Source organism: Ursus arctos, unplaced genomic scaffold (assembly GCF_023065955.2).
Source record: "Ursus arctos isolate Adak ecotype North America unplaced genomic scaffold, UrsArc2.0 scaffold_31, whole genome shotgun sequence".
NCBI lineage: Eukaryota > Metazoa > Chordata > Mammalia > Carnivora > Ursidae > Ursus > Ursus arctos.
This window is the reverse complement of record NW_026622997.1, coordinates 9,884,979-9,901,824: the sequence shown is the minus strand read 5'-3', so window position 1 is coordinate 9,901,824 and position 16,846 is coordinate 9,884,979. Positions and strand designations below refer to the sequence as shown.

The 16,846-nt window shown below is 41.6% G+C and overlaps 1 protein-coding gene across 3 annotated transcripts in view; it reads right to left on the bottom strand.

Annotated features, from left to right (window-relative positions):
* FARS2 (phenylalanyl-tRNA synthetase 2, mitochondrial) overlaps nt 1-16,846 on the bottom strand; it is a 535,745-nt gene that overhangs the window by 486,939 nt on the left and 31,960 nt on the right. For 2 of the 3 annotated variants that reach the window (XM_057304896.1, XM_057304897.1), the window contains exon 2: nt 6,823-6,909. The exons of the other annotated variant lie outside the window; for it this stretch is intronic. The gene's annotated coding sequence lies outside the window, so the exon portion shown is untranslated. The remainder of the gene's footprint in view (nt 1-6,822; nt 6,910-16,846) is intronic. 3 annotated transcript variants of the gene reach the window in all.

Sequence of the window (16,846 nt, the reverse complement as noted above, 5' to 3'; positions counted from 1 at the left end):
TGCGTGCGTACACACACACACACACCTCCTGTGAGAGGCTGCAACCCTAACCCTGGCTAGCCACCTGGGAAACAAATGACTTTGTGATGGCATTGTAAATTGGTTCCACTCCTCTGGAAAGCAATCTGGCAATATGTTTTAGGAGCCATAAAATTGTTCATACTCTTTGACCTAGTAATGCCACACCTGGGACTCTCTCGTAAGAATCTAATTCAAAATATGGAAATAGCCACATGCACAAAGATAAACCTTACAGTGCGATTAATAATTGTGAAAAGTTGGGAGCAATATACTTGTCAACAGGAGAGCTAAATCATTAATGGTATGCAACAGAATATTATGCAACCATTAAAATGGTAATGATGGAGATTACATAGCGCTAATGGGGAATGCAGATAGAAAACAGATACAGATATGTAAAAATCATTGCAGAAAATGATAGTCACTGTTTTAGGATGGTGAATGAGGCTGTTTTTTCCCTTTCTATTTTCCTAGCTTTTTGTAATATAGTTCTGATGCTTCTATCATTAAAAGAGAATCTTTTTTAAAAAATGGAGGGGTGCCTGGGGGGCTCAGGCTGTTAAGCGTCCAACTCTTGATTTTGGCTCAGGTCATGATCACTGAGTCATGAGATTGAGTCCTGTGTTAGGCTCCACACTGGGCGTGGAGCCTTCCTGAGATTCCCTCTCTCCCTCTCCCTCTGGCCCCCCTCCATTCTCCCATTCTCTCTCTCTCAAAAATAATTAATTAAAATTTAAAAAAAAAAAAAACAATAAAAAATGGAATGCAAGCCTTTGATCGTAAGGATAAAGAGGAAAGGGGCCACACCAGAGAGCAAAGTCTGCTCTCTGACCCAGGGAGGAAGGAGACCAGAGGCATTTAACATTGCATGACGAGCAGGGAGCCAAGCGTGAAGAACAGCTTCATGGAGAACCACCTGGAGGTGTCCTATATTGTCAAAGATTGCCAAGAAATGAGCAGTGCCCCCAGCTAACCCCAGTCCACTCCCTCCATTATGAGCATCCTGCGGCAGAGAATTCTCCAGGCACACCACACACGCTGTCAGGTTAGTTCTCTGTTAAAGAGATTTATATGGGGTCACATGAGACTGATCATTTTAAGTAAATAAGCACAGATTTTCACATTTGGAGCAATGAGGAATGTCTGTGGCAAGAAATGAAACAATCAGAAAGATGGGGGAAGAAAGGAGAAACACCTGTGACTTGGTGGCGAGGCAGAGGAGGGTGGCACCAGGGCTGAGTGTCTCAGACACAGGAGTCAATATGAAGGCAGGACTGGTCTCTCCTGGGCTCACTCGGGGATGAAGGATGCAGGTCAGGAAGAGTGTTCAATCCCAACACACATTAATCAACAGATGGAAACTGATTTAAACTTGGAGCCACTTAACCCCACATGCAGTTTCAGCCCTGTCCAATCTGGGGACCAGCCCCACAAACGGAGATCTTAGGGGGCTCTAGTCCAATTTTTTTTTTTTTTTAAGATTTTATTTATTTATTCAACAGAGATAGAGACAGCCAGCGAGAGAGGGAACACAAGCAGGGGGAGTGGGCGAGGAAGAAGCAGGCTCATAGCGGAAGAGCCTGATGTGGGGCTCGATCCCGGATCGCCGGGATCACGCCCTGAGCTGAAGGCAGACGCTTAACCGCTGTGCCACCCAGGTGCCCCTCTAGTCCAATTTTAAATGGCCAACATTGAGTGAGACTCGTAGGTTCCCTGCCTTGCAGATCTTGTGCTCTTACCCTCATCTCTTGGCCAAGCATCTTTTTTTTTTTTTAGATTTTATTTTTTTTATTTGACAGAGAGAGAGACAGCCAGCGAGAGAGGGAACACAAGCGGGAGAGTGGGAGAGGAAGAAGCAAGCTCCCAGCAGAGCAGGGAGCCCGATGCGGGGCTCGATCCCAGAATGGGATCACACCCTGAGCTGAAGGCAGATGCTTAAAGACTGAGCCACCCAGGCACCCCAGCCAAGCACCTCTTTTATAATGCAGTATCAACAACCAAATTCTCACCTCCCCTTTGTATCTTAATAACTGCTCAGAGGACCTGCCCCAGGAGGCTACAAAGCAGCTTAAAATTCAAATTATGTCACCCTCCTCTCTGCTGACCTTGGGGAAATTACTTAATCTCTCCAAACCTCAGTTCCCTTTATCTTTAAAATCTATACCTAGGCCATAAGGTCATTATAAGGTTCAAAAGAAATAATGAATGTAGGGGCACCTGGGTGGCTCAGTCAGTTAAGCATCTGACCCTGTTGGCTCAGGTTATGATCTTGGGGTCCTGGGATCTGGCCCCAAGTCGGGCTCTGGGTGCAGAGCTGAATCTGCTTGTCCCTCTGCCCATCCCCCCCACTTGCGCACATGTTCTCTCTCAATTGAATAAATAAAATCTTTTAAAAAAAAAATGAACATAAGCCACAGTATCTGGTACATTGGGATGCTAAAATAAAAATTTGCTACACATGCCCTTTTGTTCCTCAGCTACTGGCATCATGCCTATCTCACCTGCATTCACTAATCCTGTCCATTAAACATGAACACCTGTACTCAGCCTGCCCTCTGGAACCACCCTACTATGCAAACCGAGACACTCTCATTTCTGAGCCATGATCTGATTCCACTTCCCTAAAAATGTAACATCTTAGACACAGAGGAAGCACAGAGCAATCCTTTCAAAGTTGGGGTACTGAGTTCACACTGCCTGCATTCAAAGCCCTGCTTTTTCACCTGTTAGTCAATGTGACCTTGGTCAAGCTACTTAACCCTCTGTGCCTCAATTTCGCCATCTATAAAACAGAGGTACAGCAGTGCCTACCTCGCTAAGCCTGCTATGAGGATCAAGTATATGAATGAAACTATGAGAGCTCTGTTTAGCACCTAGTAAACAGGTACTTTTCTTAACTTTGAATCCCCATGAGAGTATTTAGGCCAGAGGTATTCAGCTAGGTACATATGCCATCCCATGTTAGCAGACAAGTCAAACATCTTTGCTCCTCTTAGGCATTAGGGGAGGTTTAAGTAGGCTTTCTAGAGCAAAGCCTTGTTATCCCCAGTGTGGTCCACAGACCAGCATCAGCATCATGTGGGAGCACATCAGAAATGCAGATTCTCAGGCCCCACTTAGCCTGACTGAAACGGAACCTGCATATTAACACATTTTGTATGCCCAAGGCACTGGGGGTTCTTGATAACAGATCCAGGTGGGGAGGGGGCCCTGAAACTGCTGTGCGAGGACCACACTTGGGACTAGTAGGTGCCACAATGAAAAGAGTGCCCTGCCTTGCAAAGAGGAAGGGCACCAGCATATGAGAAAACTGTCACCTTGGCATCTGTAAGGGGACAAGGAGGGAGACAGATGTGACTGGTAACTACAGAAGAGTATATGGCTGAGAAGATAAATGGCACAAGGAGCTTCTTGGTAAGTTCTTACAGCAGAGAGACCATGCCTTACTCATCTTCGTTTTTCAACAAAGACTGCCTGATGTACAGGAAGTGGCTCACTGTTATCATCTGACACTACCTTTGCTTTTGTGCAAGTTAACCCCTTTTTCCATGAAAATGGAATACCACTGTTAGTTTTATAAAAAACCACAATCGTTTTACTGTTCTATCAGTGGCCCCTCCCCATCCCACCATAATACAGTATTTGATTCTCCATTTCCTATATGAAGATGCCACAAACTATCATTGATGGAAGGGAACCATTTCTGAACTGTTCCTCTTAGAAATGATGCTGGCTTTGAAAGACCCAGAGGTGGCGCTGGGCTGGGCTGGAGCTAGGAGGGGCCGATAGAACAACTTCCACAACACAACCGGCTGTGTTTTTAAAGAGAATTTGCTTGTACCTTGCTGCCTTTCCATTTCAAACATCCAGCATGTTAAAAACTAAGTTAAGGCAACAGAAAATTAAGTGCCGCGTTGTTATAACCCTTGACCTTTTCTTAGCGACATGTGTAACTAATCAGCCCCTGGAGGTCAACAACCAAGGAATAATTACAGGGAAGGAGATAGGGAAAACAAATGAGAGTACAGAGCAGAAAAATCATTCCAACTGATCCAAGAGCCCCTTCAAGTCCTTCCGGGGCGGGGGGGGGGGGGGGGGAGCACAGCCTTCATTTTCTAAGACATCAGAAATGACCAGATGCCCTTGCCTTTGATCTAAGCAATCCGGTCCCCTCATTCATCAGTACCTTCATTCCAACTCCACACACACGTATCACCAAGGTAATTAACAAAGAGGAAAAATCCACACAAATGTGAGAAGGAAGCCACCTCCTCAGTTTGGCCCCCACAACTATTATGAAATTATCTAGATGTGAAAGGCAGATCAAACCCAAACGTGCCTCTCTTTGAAAAAACCGAGGAGGATAAATGGCAGATGTCCCTAAGAGAATTTCCTCATGTCACTCTGAATTAGCAGCTATGTATGATTATAAATAAACGTAACATTATGTATGCATGTACTGTGTATATACATGTACAAATTGCTCTGCTCTGCCTTTATCTGAAGGGCTTTGGAGTGGGTCAGGAAGTCCTTGTCCTCAACTACTAGAGTAACTCAAACATTTTCTACCCTTAAGTGGGGTCTCTAAGAGATACACAGGAGGAAAATCTCCATGGATCATACATCCTTTCTTTCTGTTTCAGCTGCTGACAGAGCTCTCATAAACACACAGAATACAAACGATAACAAAGTTAGAAAATTTTACATCTAAATACTCATTTTTAAAACCAAATCAAAGCTAGGAGAATACTTGCTTCCCCAAACCCCAGATCTCACCTCTAAAATTTGATGACGTTTCAACCAAACAATCTTAAAGCCACAGTCCAACACAGGAAAGATGATGCCAGATCTCTCACTGCCCTTTGAAACAAACTCAAACGACCCAGGAGGGGCTAGGACAAACCCTTCCTCTAAACCAGACGCCCTCAGACTGACTATGTGGCTTACTCAAAGATACAGTCAGATTTCCAAAGTAGCGATATGGCTGAGATTTTAAACGTACGGGAGGGCAGGCACTACAGGTAGTGAGGGTCTAAATAAGAAGCCTTCTAGAACTGCAGAAATGTCAGCTCCAACATCATCACAGTCTTCACTTTATAAAATGAAATTGCCATCAGAACTAGTGACCTGGAGCTTGCAGTGAAATCTTGGAGAATGAACAGCTGTTCTTCCTCTACATTTCTAAACTTAAGGCTCTGCAGGGTAAATACGATCTGTCCTCTGCAGCAACCAGCACTCTATTGTGTGAATATAAAGACATACTCCATAAGGATATGGAAATAATTTTCAACCAGTGATAAACAAAAAGAAGAGATTCCCTTTGTATGTGAGAAATATATTCCAGCAATCCCCACTGATAAGGACAACCAGAGAAAAGGCCTCCTGTATCTTCTGCAGCGGTAAAAGTCTTAACTAGAGCCCGAAGAACCAGGTAGTCAAGAAAAATTAGAGCAACAGTCTTACACCTTGACCATACATTAGAATTATCTATGAAGTTTTTTACAAATCCCAATGGCCAGGGCACCCACCAGGACAGTTACACCAGAATCTCTGGAGGTGGGCCTCGGGTATCATTATGTTTTCAAGCTCCCTAGGGGGAGTGCAGTGTACTGAATGAGAGATTATTCTAAAGATATCTTCCAGATCAGGAAGGTCATCTTAGCTGATTGTGGGCCCCTGATACAACGGGACCAGGAGTCTGTCTAAAACCCACACCCAGCTATAATGGTGTGCTGTACAAGCCATCACCCTCAACCCTGGGGAGGCACTCGAGGCCATGCACACCCAGCCCCCCAGCCTTGAAGTGCAGCACAGAAGTCAGCCACCCAGAGGGCCTGCCTGGATGAGCAGGGTCAAAGAGGCCCCTGGGTCTGTATTTTCAAAGGGCGCCTCTCTGGCAGGGGTAAGAGAGGCTCCGAAGACAGGCCGTGACATGAGCTGACACACAAGCTGAGCTGTGCCAGCCTCATGGACAAATGGCGCTATTTTCAGAATGCCACAAAGCCCCCTGGTGACTACTCTCTGAGGGAGGACGCACAGCCTCTTAACATAACACATACAGGATGAAACAAATGAGTGCATTTCCTAGCTGTTGCTCCTCTATTGATAAAGCTGGGAAATTCACTGTATCCGAATAAAAAAAAGGTCCTCAATGTTTACCACTGATACCCTCCAAGTTTCCCCCAATTTAAATCCAGCTTGAGATCATTTTGCTTGGTTTTATTTGAAAGCAAACTTCTGGCAGGAGTAGGCAGAGTAGAGATGTATAAAAAATTCTACCAGAGTCAATTCATACTTATTCAAAACATTTAAAGTCAAATGTTACCCAAGAAATCTGAATACAGAGAAAATCGAACATATTGCATACATTTCCTAGGACAATATTTTAAATAACAGAACAGTTTAAAGCATAAATTTAGAAAGGCGGGAAAAAAAACATTTAGAAATATTCAAAAATTAATATCTTTCTACAAAATGTGGAATTTTTTAAAGAACATTTTTATCAAAAAAAAAAAAAAGAAAAGAAAAGAAAAGCCAACCACTAAATCTAAGAGTGCTTAACAATATGAACTCTGAAGGCAAGCTGCCTGGGTCTGAATCCAGACTCCAATACTACATTAGGCATAGTGCCCTTAATCGTGTCTCTGAGCCTCTCTGGGCCTCATCTCCCTGGATATCAAAGGTTCTGAGTTGGACTGTAGGGTTCAAATTCAGATCTGTACATACTAGCTATGTGACCCCATTTAACTTCTCTGCACCTCTCTTCCCCCTCTGTAATACTAAAACAAGAATAGTACCTACCTCCTATCTGGAGAAATTGGAACCCCGGCGCACTGCTGACGGAAATATAAAATGGTGAAGCCGCTGTAGAAAACAGTATGGCCGTTCCTACAAATATTAAACATACAATTACCATATGAGCCAGCAACTCCACCTCAGAGTCTACACTCAAAAGAATTGAAAGCAAGATCTCAAACATATTTTACAACCATGTTCATAGCAGCCAAGGGGGGTAAGCAACCCAAGAGGACATCCACATACACTTGGACAAAATGTGGTACATTCATACAATGGACCACAGTCCAGTGTTAATAAGGAAGGAACTTCCGACACACGTTGCAATACGGAGGAACCTTGATTACATTACACTGAGTGAAGTAAGCCAGTCCCAAAAGGACACACGCGGTACGATTCCACTTATATGCGATCCCTAGAGTAGTCAAATTGATAGAGACCAAAAGCAGAAGGGCGGTTGCCAGGGGCTCGGGATGGGAGGTAGGAATAGGGAGTTAGGGTTCAATGGGTGCCGAGTTTCAGTCTGGGAAGATGAAAAAGTCCCGAGATGGACGGTGGTGACGGTTTACGCAGCGATGTGGATGTGCCACCGACCTCGACACTTAAAAAGTGGTTAAGATAGTCATTTTTATGTCTTGTACATTTCGCCACAATAAAAAAATAAAAATAAATAAGAAAGAATAGTCCCTACCTTCTAGAGATGTTGTAAGGATTAAATATACGTAAAGTGTTTAGACAGTGCCCAGCACAGTAAGCCCTCCAGAAATATTAGCTACTATCTTATTTTCCTGCCTTTGTAGCTCCCTCCAGTTCCCATTACTGTGTTCTACAGAAACGGATGCTCTCTGACGAGATTCCGATCCTCCCCCTTGGAGCTATATACCTTCCACAATGAGACAGTTCCAGCCCAGGCCTTCCTTCTAGAATAAATGTTCCTTCCTTGGGACAAAACTTCCACTGCAGTCGAATCAAGAATCCACCTAATTTCTGCAGTCTTCACACATAAAACTGAGATGACCACATTTAAAAAATAAATGATTTTATTGTCTTCATTTCCTAAATAGTTTGTTAGGAATTTTGCCTCAGAAATGGGTTCATAGGCTACTACATCTAAAAGAAGAAAAAAGAAGGAAATTCTCCCTGCTATTCATAACTACGCTTTCACTTTTTATCACAACCAAGACTATTACTTCTTTGCTTGATCATTTAAAAAACCTATTAGTATGAAAATTTCCAAGAATATACAAAAGTAGACAGTTCAACTAGCTCCCATATAACCAGTTTAATAACCAACAATAACCTTTTTGACTCTGCCAAAGACTACATTCTCTCCCCAAAATACCAGAATAAAAGCGACACAACCAGCTACACTGAAGCAATGTTCAACTATAACAATCACCATCATCATTACCATCACTATTTTTCTTTACTTTTAAAAGTTCTTTTCTGGGGGGAGGGCATCTGGGTGGCTCAATCAGTTAAGCAAATGACTCCTGATTTCAGCTCAGGTAATGATCTCAGAGTCCTGAGATCAAGCCCCTCGTTGGGCTCTGCGCTCAGCACAGTCCACTGAGATTCTCTCCCTCTCCCTCTGCCCCTCCCCACTCGCACGTGTTCTCTCTCTCTCTCTAATAAATAAACAAAATCTTTTTTTTAAACTTTTCTCGTATCTTCTTACCTCCTTTCATTTTTTTCCTTTGAAACTACAAATAATTTCAATATCTACCTTGCCAAGATTATTGTGAGGATGTAATATACATGAAAACGCACAGCTTGGTGTCTGACACGTATTAGTTTCCTGAGAAAAATTAGTTCTCCAAAACCACCATCTCACCCTACTCCAAGACAAAAGACACCCACACATATCGTTCTCCATTCTTCATCCCTTCCTTTGCCCTTCCTTTCCTAACACTGGCCCTTGCTTCCTTCCTGCTCCCCTGCCTCCTTCTAAATCAGGGATCCCAAACACAAACCATTAATCACAAATCCAATAATCTAGAAGACCCCAAATATAAAGATGAATACAGAAAGTAAATAAATGGGACTGATAAGTGTATTTAACATTTAGGGTACGAGTCCCTAAGTTAAAAATAAAAAACCCAGTTTAGTGCCTGTATATGATTTAGCAGAAAAATAAGGCTAAGCACTACACTGTAAAACATCACACATGGGAATTACTAATGCAAGTCATTCCTCTGTGGGGTGTGTGTGTGTGTCTATATTTTAAACATTAAACTCTTTTTTGATGATCCAAGAAGTTTTAAATGCTGATGAGATTCATTTCCTTGCAGTACTTTTCGCCGGTGGCAAAACTGCCACCTCTAATTTGTTTTAAAAGGAATTGTAATCACCCAATCAATCATACTCTTGACCTTCAGCCTTCACAGTCACTTCACTGTGGTCAAAATTGGCTCTAAAAATTCATGTTGTAACAATCCTATTGTCCTCAAGCTCCAAAATGCCAATGACAGGAATATAATTTGAGTAAACCCTCTAGTAGATGGAAAAACAGCACATGGAGTTTCCAATTTGTCTTCTACAAGGATTCTTTAAATAAAACTGAATGTCTATGATATTATTAAGTAATAACTTTTCCTCCACTGAGGTTTAAAGACTTATAAATCACCGAACTTTCTATGCAGAAAAACTAGTTTCTTCATCATAAAAATCACATGGCTCACTCTTAGTTTTAAATAACGTATCTTTCTTTACGGGGAGGTATAGAATGACCAAATAATAATCCTTCCAGTTCTCACCACCCTTGCTGCTAGCATACACTTAATCTTCACTTCTTTGGCATCTATCTTTCTCGCTTGTATCCTACTTCCAATGGAAAAGGGAGCTTTTGTCTTACCTAGGCCAAAGCATTATGGTGTATTCATTTCAGCATACAAAACGCTCGAATTTCTACAAGCACCCACGACCCCATCCGGCTACAGTCCCCTCTGTCCTTGTCTTATCCTTATTTCTCAAGAAGGCATGGAGGCTTAAACATTAAGCCCATCCCGTCTTCATTTTCTCAACTCAATGAACTCTAGGTTCTCTGTCCACTGGAACTATTTTCAGTAGTGTCACCAAGGGCCTCCCATTTACTCAATTCAATGGCCACTTCCCAGTGCTTATCTTACTTGAAGTCTCTGTAGCATAGGACACTATTGGTCACATCCTCTTCCAAAGTATGTGCCTTCCCTCCGTTTTTCCACCTTCCTCCTGACCTTCCTCCCAGCTCTTTGAACACTCCCTCTCAGTCTCCTTCAAGGACCCACATCCTCCAACCATCCCTTATGCGTGACCCCATCTTTGGCCCTGTTTTCTTCTCTACTACATACCCTTCCTTGGTCCCCTCTACTTTTGAATATCACTAACTTCAATTACCAATGATATGTCAAGGTCTGTCAGACCTCTGTATTTCCACCCCCAGTCTCCCTCATGAGCTCCAGTTTACACAGGCAGGACTTTACCTGGGCACTGCCCAGGCACCTTAAACTCAACACATCCAAAATCTAATACTAGCTTGTGCATTTGTATGTGGTGGAATGCTACCAACCAGCACCTGATTACTCAATCCAGAAAACTGGAAGGCATCCTTTAGTCCTGCCCCTTTATTCCTGATATCCAAGCAGTTGCTAGGCCCTACTGCATCTAAACCCCAAATCTCTAGGATTTGTGCCTCCCACGCCCCCATCTCCTCCACTACTGCTAGTTCAGGCCTTCATCATTCCCCACCTACGTTATCAAAATACAAAAGTGCAGTGCTCTACCTCCCACCAACACATGTGGCTCTGACCAGCTCTCTAGGCTCCTGTCAAAATCATCTAAAATACAAGTCTTATAAGGTCACTCTTCTACTTAAAACCTGTCAAAAAAAATCTGAAGTCTTTTATCTTCGTAATTTCTTTTCTGAATATCTGACCTAGTCCACATGTTGCTATCAACTACCTCTCCCCAAACATCAACCACACGTAATAAGCACGCGTCCGTGCAAACATAGCTCCCTCAGCCAAGCGAAGTCCTCCCACTCTCTGCCTGGTTAACTCCTGTGTATTCTGACAACCCCCCCAAGAAAACCTCTGACTCCACTTATCCAGGTTAAGTAACCCTCCACTCTGCTCCCACAGCACTGTGTGCCTATCCAGCACTGACCAGCCAGATCACCATTTTTTTGTTGTAGCTGTTGACTTGGTCTCTCCCACTAAACTACGCGCTCTCCAGAGGAAGGAAATGCATCTTACTAGATTTTGCATGTTCCACTACCACACATTTGAAAATTAATGAATGAATATTCATAAGGAAGGCTTATTTTTCACCAAATACACTCAAAATTTAATTCTAACAACAAGAAAGACAAATCACTCACGAAATACCGGTACAACAGAAGAGATGTTATTTTTTTATGAGAGACCTTGCACTTCATTTTCTTACAAATTATAAAAGTCAAAGGGTTTTTTCCCCCCAAAACTGAATGGTTTGGGAGCGTTGGAATCACCACTGGCCTCTTCAGCCTCTTTACTAACTGTGCGCCCAACCCCGCAGCACACTGCCTTCGGAGAAGTGCTTTATTTAAGCAGCGCTGGCTTTTGGAACAAAGATTAGAACAGGCTCAACTTATCTGAAAGCAGCATCCTACTAAAATTCCAAAGATAAAAAAAGGATCAAGGTTAAGCAGCCATGTCTTAGGCTAGATAAAACCAAGTTCCTTATCTCAGATCACATTCACAAGAATGAACTTATCAAAATAACTAGCCACTTGGTAGGTAAATACTAATCAAGCTCTTTTCCCAATGAACACACACCACACCATGAAGGTTTCTACACCTGTTTCTGAAGAATATAAAAGTGAGAAGAATAAAGATAGATTCTTATATACTGTGCATGCTCTGGAGGAGACATCTGGAAAAAAATGCTCCATGAGACTACACAGTACTTCCACTCCAGAATTGTTTTAACCCACCCCGGGGGGGATGAAAGAGAATATTACCAAGTTGGATCTCATTACCAACCACAGGCCACCAAAACAAGACTATGTCAACCTAGAGTTTTTGTAGTTCAAGTAGAAAAACCGAAGTATATTCTACATGAGCACATTCTTCTTGAAAAACTCCTATTTCATTTAATCTAGGCTGTCTTGCGTTCAAACTTCGAAAGTTTAGAAGTAAATATACTGTGCATTTTAAGTAGTCAATAAAATAGACACCCAGATGACTTTGATGCTCTTCCCTCCAAAGGAATTTGTAATCCCTGTAGTAACTTAACAACCATCAGTGAGATGTGACATCTTGGGTCCACAGAACACGTCAACTTTGTATAGAAAATCTTCTTGCTTAACTAGAGAAACCTCTGTAAAAGAAAGCATAACTTATGGAGTATTACTGCCCCTCTCCGTCCCACACAAAAACATTTGCCATAATTTTGGTGCAAAGTAGGTAAAACAGGGTTTAAAAATCTGTTGGCAGTCCCAGATTTCTAAATATGATATAGATATACCAAAATTCAAATTTCCTCTAGTTTTAGAAAATGCAGCCTGCAGTAAGCTATTTCCAATTTTTTTCAAAACAATTTCATACATTAAAAACACCATTAAAGTTGACCCTTGAACAACACCAGGGTTAGGGCACTGCCCCCTGAACAGTCAAAAATCCACAAAGAACTTTTGACTCCCCCAAAACTTAACTACTAATAGTCTGTTACTGATTGGAAGCTTTACCGATAACATAGTCGATTAGCACATATTTTGTACATAATATATACTATATTCTTACAATGAAGTAAGCTAAAGAAAAAACATTACAAAATCACAAGAAAGAAAAAAATACATTTACAGTACTATAAGAAGTCCACGTATAAGTGGACCTGTGCCTTTCAAATGCATGTTGTTCAAGGATCAACTATATTTAATAACGATCTTGAAAACTTTAGAATTTCTGACTAGCTTCTAAAAAGGAGCCAAGCACAAAGGAATAGCATTTTGTCCATTTTGGATTTTCCCTGATGTAAGAATTCAAACCCATGCCTGGTTTGGTAACTACACAAGCAGTCTATCATGCCAGTCTTTAAGGCATTGGTAGAAATTATAGAACAGTCAAACTTTTAAGGATTAAAATTCAAACATAATCCCTTGTCCGTTGACTTAAATCTGGAATTTGATTTATGTAATATGTCAAATGTGTCGTCAAAATATTTTATTTAAATTTTCTTACATTTTTAAGAATAACTCAGTTTTGCTGTTAAAATGAATGAACCATCAAAATTCTCCAGCTCTAAGTGCATGTCAATTATGAAGAAATGTTGCAAATGGGGTAAATATACTCTACATTATTAATATTGAGAGTTAAACATTTTAGGACTTCAAGCTAGGATAAATGACTTCAACACTTTTGCTACCTCCATGGGACGTAACAATGATGATTTTCCTGCAACTGTCAGTTATGTATTTTAGGCTATATATTACATATACTGTCAAAATTTCTCCTTGCATGTTTAAATGTCAGTACAATGCCTAGATCTATTAGTAAAATTTATTTATTATAATATGGGGGGAAACAAGCACTATTATTACACATAGACACCATATACATAGATAAGTAAAACTGTACAAAATAAAACTTTACTCCGTTCTATTTACTGTGGAAGAGAACAAATACACATATTGGAGGTTTATTTACATATAATAATAGTAACCCTGAATTCATCTGAATGCTTCCTACAAGTAGTTCAAAGAATGTTAAGTATATATTGGTCTTACACCTTGCCTAAAATTAGTACCATTTTGATGAAAGAGCAAAGAGATCCAATAATTGTGTTGCTTAAAATCAGGCGATGAAGCCATGGCACAGACTGACCAGTGCTATTTTCTCTCACCTGTGTATTAAAAGCCAATAGAGTGGAATTTTTCTTCCTCTGTCTTTTAAGAGTATGTTCTAAAACTCCATGGAGGAGAACATACATTGTACGAGAGCAGGGACTTTTGTCTACCCCACCCCCATGCCTACATATGGCCAGCACCTGCAACAGTGTCCCCACCAACATCACAAATGGGAGAATCAGGCTACATATATTCAAAACCACAGGTCATGCTGTGTCTTAGAATGGCTGTCATCAAATTCTGTAGTGTCAGCAAACCTAATTGGTGAGAAGAGTTCAGAGCACAATACAGGAGGTCAACCCGGCCCTCAACAAGCCAACAATAAGGCACCATAAGAAGCGGCTCCAAACTATTGATTAGAAACATCAAAAGAAGATAGCAAAAACTCGGGACAGATGGTTGGACAAGATATGACAATCACTGGGCTCAGCACAGATGGAAAAGCAAAACTCAGAGGAGAAAATGTTTGTCACCCAGTCAAAACTATGACATTGCCAATGAGCAAGGAGAAGGAACATCTTGGATGTGGTGACACTCCCTGATAAATAAAAGGAGGGCTCTGAGAACAAGGCCGTGTGGGTGGAAGAAAGAAAATAAGAAAAGACTAGGAAGAAAAAATATACATTATAGGAGAACCAGACAGATACCCACAATTGGGTCACATATTAGAAGTCACATATTCTAATAAGTGGAGGGCTCTACGGCCACGTTGCTATTCATCCCTATCCCCTGCTTTCAGAAGAGTAAATAGCTTCACAATTTCCAAAAGTGTCACCATAAAGCACCTACTGAGAAAGGGGACTGGAACCACATGAACTGGGGTAAGCTCCTTGTCTTGAAGAATTCCCCATCTGTACTAATGGTGTGTTTTCTGGAAAAGGTTTCCATCTAAACATTCATATAAACACAGCTTTTTCTAATAGAGAATTTGTGGCATACTATAAAAGTCCTCCAAAGAAGGAAATGGCATTGACAGAGTAGAGGTCCACTCTAGAAGATTCTTTGTCTAGGAGGAAGGATGGCTAGGAGGTGAGAAAGCACAGAGGAACAGAAAACTCAATGTCCCCATCCGTGGGCTTATATCATGCCCAGGGCAGGCTGATTTCGGAGACAGAATTTGTCAGGTTCTTTATGTAAAGACACCTCCTTGCCAGAGCTTACCAGGCAGCTCTCCACAGAGATAAGGTACAAAGTCAGACCCCAGAAAGGCAGAGCCTTTCTTCCCCACTAGGTCTGACAAGATTCAGGTTTCCCTCTCAGGGTTCACAAGGGTAAAAGGACTCAAGAGGGGTCTATGACTCTGGAACATTCTCAAGCAGTACCAGAATTAATCTGGCAATTATTTAACATGTAGAAACTATTCTCTCTCACTCTTGCTCTTGATCTCACTCTCTCTCACACACACACACAAACATATGCTTTATACATAATTATATAGTTATGGACTATATAATTATATGTTATATACTATAAACATAATGATATATACTACATTCTTACATACTTTTGTACAATTACATTATACGTGTGTATGTATATAATATGTACACATACACATACACTTATTTACTATATGCAGAGTGACAGAGGGCAGGACCATAGGTAGAGAAAAAGCACTTTATATTCTGAATAGCACTATAAACTTTTCTCTTTATGAGAAGCACTAAAGTTACCATAAGTGAACATAGACAGTAAATCAAATTATAATTCTATTTATAAGCAAAAGGAAAGGTAGTAGTGTACCCTCATTGGAAAATAATTAACCCAATGTTCTCTTTAAAAATGTACTAATGCAAGCCTCCAGAAATTACAGGTTCTCTAAGAGAATATAAAGTGTCTGGAAATCAAGTATTTAGTGGAAAAGAAACAACAAAAAAGATTATCCTGGAGAACAAGAGCTATAAGGCTATCTATCATAGGACATGAAACGCTATCATGCAAAAGGAGGGACAGATGTGGCTGAGGCAGGTGGATGAGAGCAGGAACCAAGAGGAGAGAGGAAAATGTAAAAACCATATTCCCGGTATATGAACTTTCCTAACAATCAAGGCAAACAACTGGTGTGAAAAAGCCCATGAAAACAAGCGGCACTCTGAGACTGCGAGGACTTCTGCAGAGGGCTGAGGGAGGACAGCCTCCATCAGAACTGTGCATGGGGTGCACAGCGGCTCACTGCTCCCCACACAGCTACTATTGCTAGGGAGAGATATGCTCACATGGCCTAAATGAGTGGCATTAGGAGATGTTAATTCCTTCTCTACCTGCCCCAACACTCCTGATAACCAAACTGCTAAAAGAGAGAACAAAAAAGCAGTCTTCCCTGAACGACAACAAAAAATGTACTTGCAGATGGAGCCTTAAATTCAAGGACCAACTGTGAGCATCTACGACATGCTAAGATTAGCCCTTGATGGTCCTCCATGCCCTCTACAGACTTTGACAGTCTATCAAACGTAGCCGAAAGCAGATCGTGCTAATACAGATAGACACATTAAGAAAAGTGTTCAGAGAACTTAAAATGTCTGTTCTCTTCAAGAACAAAATGCCACCTTTTTCATTAACCCGGGCCTCATGTTCTTGCACCCGACGGTTCTCCTCTCAGAGTCTCTCTGGACCTTCCCATCCTTCTCTTCTTCTGGCAACTAACTGCATCAGTTACCTCCTAGGCAATGTTCCCATTAGCCTCTTTGATTCTTGCATCTGATGCTTCTCACCTTTCATTGTTTCCTCACCTCAAACAAATCAGGCTTCCCTCAACTTCTTTACCCCTTCACCTTTTCAAACAACATCTTTTTCTCCATTACCTCAAGTTTCTAGAGAAAGGAATCTACATTTGAGCCTGCCTTCCTTGTTCCCATTTTCTCTCCTAGCTATTCAGCTTCTCAGGGCCTGGCATACAGCAGGTGCTCAATACATGCCAGAGCCAGGATCATTATGAAAATGGTAGATGTTACAACGAACAGAAGAAAGCGTATCAAGTGGAGAAGCTGATTTGGGGTGAGAGTGAGGAATGAGTTTCTGACAGACACACTGTGTTTGTAGTGATGGTGGGACATGCAGATGAGCATGTCACGTGATGTATGAGAGGTCGGTCCACATTAGTGCTGACGTCAGGCTTGAAAGAAGGTCAAGGAGGGAGGCTCTGGATAGGCAGGTTCTCCTCTGAGG